Below are 9,546 nucleotides of genomic sequence, written 5' to 3'. Positions count from 1 at the left end.
GTGGAGAGCGGTATTGATCTTCTCACATAAATGTTTATTTCAAACTATAAAAGCATCCCATTAGGAAACAATGAACAGTCCTTAGCATTCAGGTTTATCACTGCTACCAAATGAAGGAGAACAAAAAAACTAATGTTAAAACAGATCAAAGTCTTATCTCTGATCCAGATACTGAAAAAGCAAAAATGCACTTTCTACCAGTGAAGAAGTCATGTTGAAAGAAAGCTGGTGCTGCAGGCATCCGGCCTTTATTTACAGCCTGCTGAGTTTACAGTTCGTGCAGCACCGGCTCGGTGCAGAGGACATTATTGATGTGTCTATCCGTGAAATGGCAGCGGATTGGTGGTGGAGGTCAATTCCATTACACCTGGCTTGTGTAGTGTCAACATGGCTCAGTCTGAGGCAGATGCTGTGGGAGATTATTTGGCGTTGAGATGAGAAAGGCATGCTCCTTTGATCAGAGCTGGGCGAGCGGCAGAGAAATTGAACTCATCACTCTGACCTGCATCCAGCTTCATGGAAGAACGGGCATGACTCGGTTATTACGTTGGACTTCAGGTGGCACTTGAGCTTGTCAAGCAGGCTTTTGTCATTGCGATGCTTACATTAATCGTTGCAGTCATGGTCTTTTTGGCTGTAGATGAATCTGACAGCAGCGTGGAGGTGATGGTGGTGACACTGGGCACTGGCCTGTTTACTGATGAAGTGCCAGTCTTATTACAGCCACCAAAGAGGTTATGTGATTGGGTCAGTTTGCCTTTTTAAAGCAGGACTGCAGAAGATTCGAGAAGCGATGGATTTAAATCAGTCTTACTAGAGGTAGGGCTCGGACCGATTTATAGATCTGGATCAAGGAATTTTTGGGAAGATTCTTTATTGTTATGATTAGGGCTGCCACAAACGATTATTTTGATAGTCGACTAGTCACCGATTATTTTTGCGATTAGTCGACTAATCAGATCATGCATCCATTGGACGTAAAACGTACAGCTTATTGCACCAGCAGCATCTGCTCTTATATAACTATCATTAGCTTACAGCTTGAAGTGTTTAAGGTATGTGCTAACTAAAAATAAAGACAAGATGATAGTTTATTAAATTTTAATGACATCTGCAGATTGTTTCGGTGAAGTTTAATAAACTCAGCCGTCTGCTCCTTGCTATCTAAAATATAACAGGACACTGGAGTATATTCTCGAGCATCTCACACTTCTGATAATCAGCTTTATTCAGCTGTGTGAAAACTATAACTTTAATCTCAGCCAAACAGATTTACTCAGGAACAAATAAAATACTAAAAAAAGCCAAACAATAACATTGTTAAGTTATCTAAGTGACTTATATATATTTAACCTGAGTAGTGAAAGATGGCGGTGGGTTTGAAAACGATTTGCCGGGAGTCCGGTGTTCTCACGGCTCTAGCTAGTGAGCCTAGCTCCCGGCTAGCTATCGAGCTAGTGGGTAACTGACGTCTCCGAAAACGTCGGAGCGCTTTTGAAAATATGTGGTGTCTTGATAAACTGAGCAGATATTTGAGGTTTACACAGCTACATTCTCACCTGAAAATATGTTAAACGTTTATTTTGTGACCCAGAAAGAATAATAAGATATTAAAACTAACTAGCTGCCGATTGTGACAACTGCGCTGGCTGCCTATGAATTATGGACACAGCTTCTCTTCTTCGGGTTTAACGGCAGCTGGCATCCTTGTCCATGCAGTGCTGCATCTTCTTTTCAGTCCATTATGACCTCTAATCTGCTACTTATTCCTGTGTCTTTTGGATGTTACAAAGCTTCAAACGACGCGTGACTATTATCAGTCGTGGACGATTTAATAGCGACGTAATCGTGGCACCCTGTATGATAGACAAGTGAATATTTTTAATATTTTGCAGCACACCTTGGAGATATTGGGCCTGTTCTCGTCCACGATGTTTATACTCTTTGAATGGGTTTAAACTCCCTAATGTAAGTATGTAAACGATAATATTTTAATTCCATTGCTACAGACTTCCAAGACAACATCTTTTTCTTTTCCACCCATGCTATTAAGTTTATTGGGCGACAAGGTCTCTCCATCGATCGCGATTTCCAGCGAGCTCTTTGGCTTCATGCCAACAGATGCCTTTGAGGTCGTCAAGGAAGGTCTGGCGCCAGAATACCTTTTTGGGTTGTGGCTGTTGTTCATGTGGATGATGTGTCCAGCAAGTTTAAGGTGGTAGTGTGCGATAGTCACGCTGAGGCGAGGAAGGTTGCTTTGTCGCAGCACCATTTCATTGGTGACGTGATCAAAGTACCAGATCTTCATTATCCTTTGAAGGCAGCGTTGATGGAAGACGTCCACCTTCCTGGTAATACTGGCTGACACTTTCCACGTTTCAGAAGCGTACATTGCCATTGGGATGATGATTGAGGCATGCAGACGAAGCTTGATGTTGATCGAGATTGACCAGCTATTTCACATTTAAGATAAGAGATAAGATAAGACTTTATTGATCCCACAACGGGGAATTTTTTGCGTCACTCAGCTCGTACAGATATATGAGGAAATACAAAAATACAAATAAGTACAATCAATGAAAAAAGTAAGATTTGTTGGAATACCACTGAGGCCTTGCCAGTGCGGCTCTTCACATCGGCGTCTGCATCTCTGCCCCAAACGATGACGCTGCTGAGGTAATGCGAACCTCTCAACCACCTCGAGGTCTTGCCCACCGGTCTTGATCTTAGGCATACGCCTGGTCGCCGACATGCATGGTTTTTGATTTCTCAGTACTGATGGGAAGTCTGACTTTTCCCGCTTCTCTGGCCGTTCTCGCCCAGCAGGGATATCCGCAAAATCAAGGTCGGTGAGTCGACTGTTCCTGTCCAATTTGATGCCTGCATCTGACTTGACCGGGGCTTTCTTCATGATGAAGTTGAGTGCCATTAGATCACAGGTGTCGAACTCCAGGCCTCGAGGGCCTTTAGATGTGATCCAACACAGCTGATTTAAATGGCTAAATTACCTCCTCAACATGTCTTGAAGTTCTCCAGAAGCCTGGAAATTAACTAATCATTTGATTCAGGTGTGTTGAAACAGGGTGATATCTAAAACCTGCAGGACAGGCGTAGAGTTCGACACCCCTGTATTAGATACATGAAGGGTGAGACTTGCCTGACACCAGTCTCGATGGCGAAGAGTTCGGTGTGGCCGTCTTGATGCAGCAGTTGGGGTGGCAGTGCAGTGACTTGAAGACTGAGATGAATTTTCGTGGGACACGGTACAGGTGGAGGATGCTCCAAAGCGAAGACAACATCAACCCATAAAAGTGCATTTCATAATTATCGGATAGAGAGGAGTCAGAAGCAGAACGCACAAGACCAAAACCAAGCTCTCAGAATCGTTATTGTTTTCTTTTGAACTTTTTTTACAAGGCAGAGGAGAAGTGTTTTTGAATTGATTCTGGTCCTTTTTTCATAACTCTTTATGGATGTACAGGTGGAGGGGGTGGACAAAGATTCCCAAAGATGAAGGAGGTGAAGAGTAGACAGGTAAGTTTAAGGTTAATTTGTACGTTTCCAGGAAACCAGCAGAGTTTTCTCGAATCACAGTTCGTTTTTTTATGCTTTTTTCAGCTGGACAAGAACAAGGTCAGGAAGGCTTAAAGGTAAGATAATCACTGGAGTTGAGTCTGATTACCACATTACCACAAGGGCAAAAACAATCTAGCAAGGAGTGAAAGTATCAGCTAGCCTTTTATTTTCAAAAGGTGATGAGTTAATGGAAAACAGGTGCGTTGTAAACATCTCATACAACAGCAATTATTTCTAAGTTTTCATTTAAAAAAAACGTCAGTTTGCTTTATTCGCTTATACAACAATTTGTTTATGTTTTCTGCAAAATTAAAACGTATAACTTGGACTGGAGACCTGCAGGGAGTTCCACACTAAGGAAACAGGGGAGGCAATGAGCCTTAACTTCAAACCCTATTACACAGGAGTCTTTGCTAACGCACACTACAGCCACTGGCTGTTGCAGAGCTCGCCCAAATGGAAAATGAGACTTGAGAAATTTGCCCTATTTTCCTTCTTCCTCCTTCGATACGCTGGAAGTAATTAATATGGAAAGAAAATAAACGTAATGAGATAAAATTTCAAAATCCCACAGAGACCATTTCATGATCTGTGTAAAGGAGATTTAATGATTTTTGCTCTGTGATGTGAAAGAAAGGAACGGAAGAAAGCGTCTAGAAATAGATGTTTTCAATAAATGTTTTGTGTCAGATAGTGTAGACAGAGCCCATGAGGCTCCTGTTGGATCACTGTGGACGTCCACATCTGTTGCAGTTCCTTCAGCATCTGTTACATTTCTATCTTCTCACTTGGCTCTTTGCTGTTGTTGCTGCCAGCTCTGGTTTTTGCATTGCCTTCTTACCTGCACTGATTGATTTCTAACCCATGATCGCCCTGTACACTACTGTCGCCACATGGTTGCGCCTGCTCGCTGTCCCACCTTGCATTTGGACTTTCCCAAGAGCACATTGACATAGCTTGATTCCTGTCTGCTGTGGTACACTCCCCCCTTCATGAATCTGTTCTTGTGCTGCCATGATGAAAGCCCCTGATCTATCCTTCTGGCCAGTTTTCTCTAGCTACTGGTAATCTTTTTTAATCTCAGCCACTTTCTCGAGCTGTCATTGGTGTCTCTTCTTCCTCATCATCTCTTCTTCTGTCTGAGGCTGTTCGTCCTGGGATACCATCTTCCTGATGTATTCAGGGAAGCTCCTTGTTTCATCCATGGACAGTGACTCTGACACTCACTAATAAAGCTCTCATTTTGTTATGCATAGAGTGCCAAGCTGCTGGAATTTGGATGTGAGCCTTATATTCCATATATTCCATAACATCACTGGCTCTCATGGGTATCTCATGACTAGTAGGGCGTGCATGTAGATGACTGGGGTCCTATAGCAGATTTGAATATGGATTGATCTGTGCATGAAGCGCTTTTCTTTTTCCCCAGTGCAACTTTTAAAAGTTCTTCCTGTCCCTCAGACTATTTTTAATTCTGCTAGATTTCTTTCTGCTAAACTTTGATCATTTCTGTCACTGTGACTAACATTCCTGCTTCCTGATCATGGCTCACCTGGACTGATACTCCTCAACTGAACATCCTTCTGTAACATATGATCCATATGACTTTCCTTCTGTGTACAGCAGCCACTTATCTGTCATGACAGTGTGAATTGGATTCCGCCCAAAAGAAACAATTCAACAGTACAAATAAAACAGTATGACTTCCACTGTGGGATACAACTCAAACATTATTGATGGAGTACTCATCCATGTCATCTCACACCTGCAACACATCAGCTTTTAAATGGCTAAGCTTTCCTGTTTGCCTGTTGTTTCTTTACAAATCTAGATAATAGAAAACCTAGCATCGGGACTACAAGCAGACAACAAATGGACATTTGTAGGCTTCTAGTACCAAACGTCTTGTTCCTCGTCCTGCATATTAATATGGAGATATCTAATTGTTGAAATGAAAGGCATGCTGATGTGTACAAATGAAAAAAACAAGGTCATACCACTTGTTCAGTAATCCACAGAAACCAAAAACCCATTAGCAGTGCTCCTTCCTGTCTCTAGCAAACAAAGGGGTGAAAATATTGTGCCTGTAGGCTGGCAAAGCTTTCATAATATTGCATGTGCTCGTGTGTGTTCCACATGTACTGTGTTCAGCTCTTTTCCATCAGTCATAATTCAGTAACTGCATACAGTGATGATGTATAGAAATTAAACCTAGTTCGTGACACTGTGTGACATAAAGCAAGCACAATGTCTCGTAACAATTTTCTTGTCTCCACAATATTTTGTACGGTACAAATTCAGCAAATATATGTACGTGTACAAAAACAGGGCTGAGGCAGATCATGCTGCAACAGCTCATTTATTATAAGCACACAAACGGTTTTAGCAACAAACCAACACTAAGCCTAGAAAGTGTGTGTGGATGGATTTCATGCACTTGCACAACAAATGACTGACCGAGAGCAAGCATAATTAAGCAAGTGTATTTGAGGTTTAATTAGCTTTCTCATGGGTGTAGTGCTTTGTATCTCATTGGCAAGTTCCACAGGAAACAAAGCAAACATATCCAGTCATAAAGAAAGTCTGCACTGCAGAAGCTCCATCTTTTTTCTCCGCGTTATGTTACAGGATTTTGATGTCTTGTGTACTTGCACATGCATCCTTACAGTTTTTGTGCGTTATGGAGCCAGTGGACTTTATCTTAGAGCATCTGACTGCGATATTCTGATCAGTGCATACAATGAATAAAAGAAAAAGTAAACTGGGAATATTGTAGTAAAATCAGGGTCTGTAATCAAGAATCTTGTGAAAAATGTGAAACCACTCACAAAGATGTAAAAAATATTTGCAATAAGGCATCAGTTCACCTGGGGCGGCAAAACCTGATACAAAGATGCTTCTGCATGAAGTGAGATCCTTGTGAAAACTTCATGCATATACCTAACAAACAGACATAGACAAGATAGAAGATGAGAAGCTAAACTGAGGACAGGCAGGCAGGCAGCACAGTGCATGCTTCCATGTGTACAGTAAAAAGAAAGAAACTAATGTCATCTTTCCACAAAGCTCTTTATTCTCTGTTATACTCATCGTATTATCATGTAATTATTGTACAGTGTATTTCACACATGCATGTTTATCCTCTGTGACCACAAAGTCAAGACAAAATTCATTATTTTTAAAAAATACTGTTCATTTCCTTTTCCTGCTCCTCCTCTCTTCCCTTCTCCCCCCGTCTTCTCTCCCTCTTCTCCCTCTTTCTGCAAAGTAGGTCACCATCACATTGACTCCACTTCCAATCTATCATTTGTGGAGTAGCATGTAATTGCTCTTTAATCTTGACACCACTCATGCAGCAAGTTGAGTCGTAGCTGTGTGCGAGTTTCACAGTGTGTGTGTGTGTGTGTGTCTTGTATGCAAAGACATCTGACGTAGGGTCTACTAATGAAAGGTTAATCCCTCTCAAATATCCAAGCCTTGCACGCTCCTCTGATGGGTAAGATCAGATCATCTGGGTGGCGAGGGCCAGCCGGTGAACAGGCTGTGAAAAGGGCAGCGAGCGCAGGGTAAGACAGGATCAGGAGAGAGGACGTTATCATTAAAGAGCATCAGTGAAGGGTTTTAGCGGCACACAGAGTGACTTTCTATGCCACACTACGCCAAGACAGTGAAGCTAAGAGGATAGACTTACATCATATGTCTGGGTTCAGATACGATTACTGCTGTGAATGTTCAGTGAACTTTGCTGAAAAGCTCTTGCCTGAAATAAAACCTATTTTTTAATACGCTGGAGAACCTGCAAAAGATTACTGAGAGATCTCAGTGGACTTTATCTTTCAGTGTGAGGACAATTATATTAGTGTGCCCTCATAAGAATGACATCATCTGACAAAACAGGCATTTGGATTATGAAGGTTTACTCAGATTTGTGCACACGCACTGTTTGGGATGATGCCCAGTGTGTCCTTTGGCGTGAGGGTTTTGACCCAGCAGCTGCCCCAGTACTGGACACAGGACAGCTAATGGCCACTTCACATAATAAAATACACAACTCTATAGGGTTAAACGAATGTGTGCAGCTTGTACAAGAACAGGTTTGACTTCTGTGGATGGTTTCCCACTTCATAACAACTGTATTCATTGTATATGTTGTCCATAATGGATGTTAGATTGGCTAATATCCTTCTCCTCCTCTATGTGATCTAGAGCACCAGCCAGGACAGAACCAGGCTTCGCCAGTCTATAAAGTCATTTGCGGTCTCTGCTCTTGCTGCCACCTCCCCGGCAGACAACTGTATAAAAGACTGTGGAAGCTATCACTGTGTCATAAAATATCCTTAGCAATGTCGTGCACACCCCAGAAGACCTCAACCCGTCCAGCAGATGACTGGGCTGACTTTGACCCTTCTTGTAACTGTTGTGACTGTTTTTTGTTCCAGTTTATTATTAAGAAGATGGCTCAGGATTCTGTATCTGTCCACCACCTCGATGTCCGGACCGTGTTCACCTGTGCAATCAGTGTTGGCTTTCTCGTCAAGCCAACCAACATCAACTGATGCAGGTGGTTGAATTCACACCAGATGACAAAGTCAGTGATGATCTTGTCATCCCAGCTCTGATGCCTGACAAGCTCTCCTAGGTGAATGTGCTTGCTTCCATCTGCAGGTGGATCACTGACTTCCTGTCTGACAGGAAGTAGCATGTGAGACTGGCTATGCATGTTACAGACTTTCAGTGCATCAGCATCAGTTGCCTTCAGGGCTCTGTACTTTATCCCCTGCTCTTCTCCCTTTACACCAACTGCTGGATCTCTAGACACCAGTCTGTCAAACTCCAGAACTTTGCAGATGACGCCACACTCACCAGGCTCATCTCAGGTGGAGATGAATTTGGCTATGGGAGGGACGTTGACAACGTGGTGACCAGGTGCAGTGACAACAGCACTGTGACAAAACAGTGTTAGTGGACTTCAGGTTAATACCTGCCCCACCAGTTCCCATCTTCCTGCATGCCTGCCTAGTGGAGCCATCATCTTCCAGGACCTAATGTGGTAGCTAAACATCTGCTCCCTTATTGAGAAGGCACATCCGAGGATCTACTTCCTGTGTCTGTTGCCAAAGAATTCATGTTGATGTTTAAATATTAATGTTGAATGCTAAAAGTGTGACGCTTAAGGATAAAGATCATATGTGAGAAGTTGGGAAGAAGATCATGTCTATATAGCCACAACTTCCAGGCCAAAGGACACCTTGGGTGTTTCTCTGAGACATAATCAGCTTTTATAAACAGAATCTTTTGAGCCTGTTTTGTTTTCCCCAAATTCCTGAATGCACAGTAGGAAGAAAAATCCAATGTTAGTCAAACATCTTTTAAATAAGATCTTAAATTGTCTTGAAACACAGCAGATTCAGAAATGTGATCAAATCACTGTCAGGTGTCAGGTCTGAAGTGCCTCAGGGAATTACTATCAAAACATTATTCTTTATCACATTCACACAGGACCATTTTAATAAACGCTGCTCTTATCCATCCTTGGTTTTGTCTGCTTCTTCATAGTAAGCACCTCTCCCACAGAGGCCTCTAAAACGGCCTCTGCAGCTTTTAGGTATATTGTAAGCAGCATTGAATAAATGGCTGTTGTGTCTTAAACTCATCTCACTGTGTGACACTGACAAGAAGCTTGTTTCGAAGCCAAATACTCCTAAAGGAAATAAACTTCCACAGAGTTCACAAGTGAAGCTGCTACTGATTTATCCTCAACAGGAATGCTGCGATAAGAGTGGAAGCGAGGTCTTTTGTTTAATAACTGTGCCAGATCTAATTGGCTGGCTGTGTTCAAAGTGGATGTCAGAGATAAAAGTGATGAGAAATGGACAGTACCGGTCAGCCACGAGAGACTGAGCAAACACAAACACACTCCCCAATGAATTAATGTGAAAGGTGATGCAGAGTGCAGAAGACTTGGCTTTC

The 9,546-nt window shown here is 42.4% G+C and overlaps 1 long non-coding RNA gene across 3 annotated transcripts; it reads left to right on the top strand.

The window, feature by feature from the left end:
• The first annotated feature begins 1,885 nt into the window (after window positions 1-1,885).
• On the top strand, window positions 1,886-9,073 carry LOC113034073 (uncharacterized). 3 transcript variants are annotated; one of them, XR_003274116.1, is made up of 4 exons: window positions 1,886-1,968; window positions 3,482-3,534; window positions 3,619-3,650; window positions 8,016-9,073. It is a non-coding gene; the product is annotated as an uncharacterized LOC113034073 (long non-coding RNA). The 3 variants fall into 3 exon arrangements; XR_003274114.1 differs by lacking the exon at window positions 1,886-1,968 and having other exon boundaries at window positions 3,125-3,534; XR_003274115.1 differs by lacking the exons at window positions 1,886-1,968; window positions 8,016-9,073 and adding an exon at window positions 7,783-7,858 and having other exon boundaries at window positions 3,125-3,534.
• The last annotated feature ends 473 nt before the right edge of the window (window positions 9,074-9,546 follow it).

This window comes from Astatotilapia calliptera, chromosome 12, assembly GCF_900246225.1.
Source record: "Astatotilapia calliptera chromosome 12, fAstCal1.2, whole genome shotgun sequence".
In the NCBI taxonomy this organism is placed as follows: Eukaryota; Metazoa; Chordata; class Actinopteri; order Cichliformes; family Cichlidae; genus Astatotilapia; species Astatotilapia calliptera.
The sequence above is the reverse complement of the archived record's forward strand: the minus strand, read 5'-3'. Positions and strand labels throughout refer to the sequence as shown.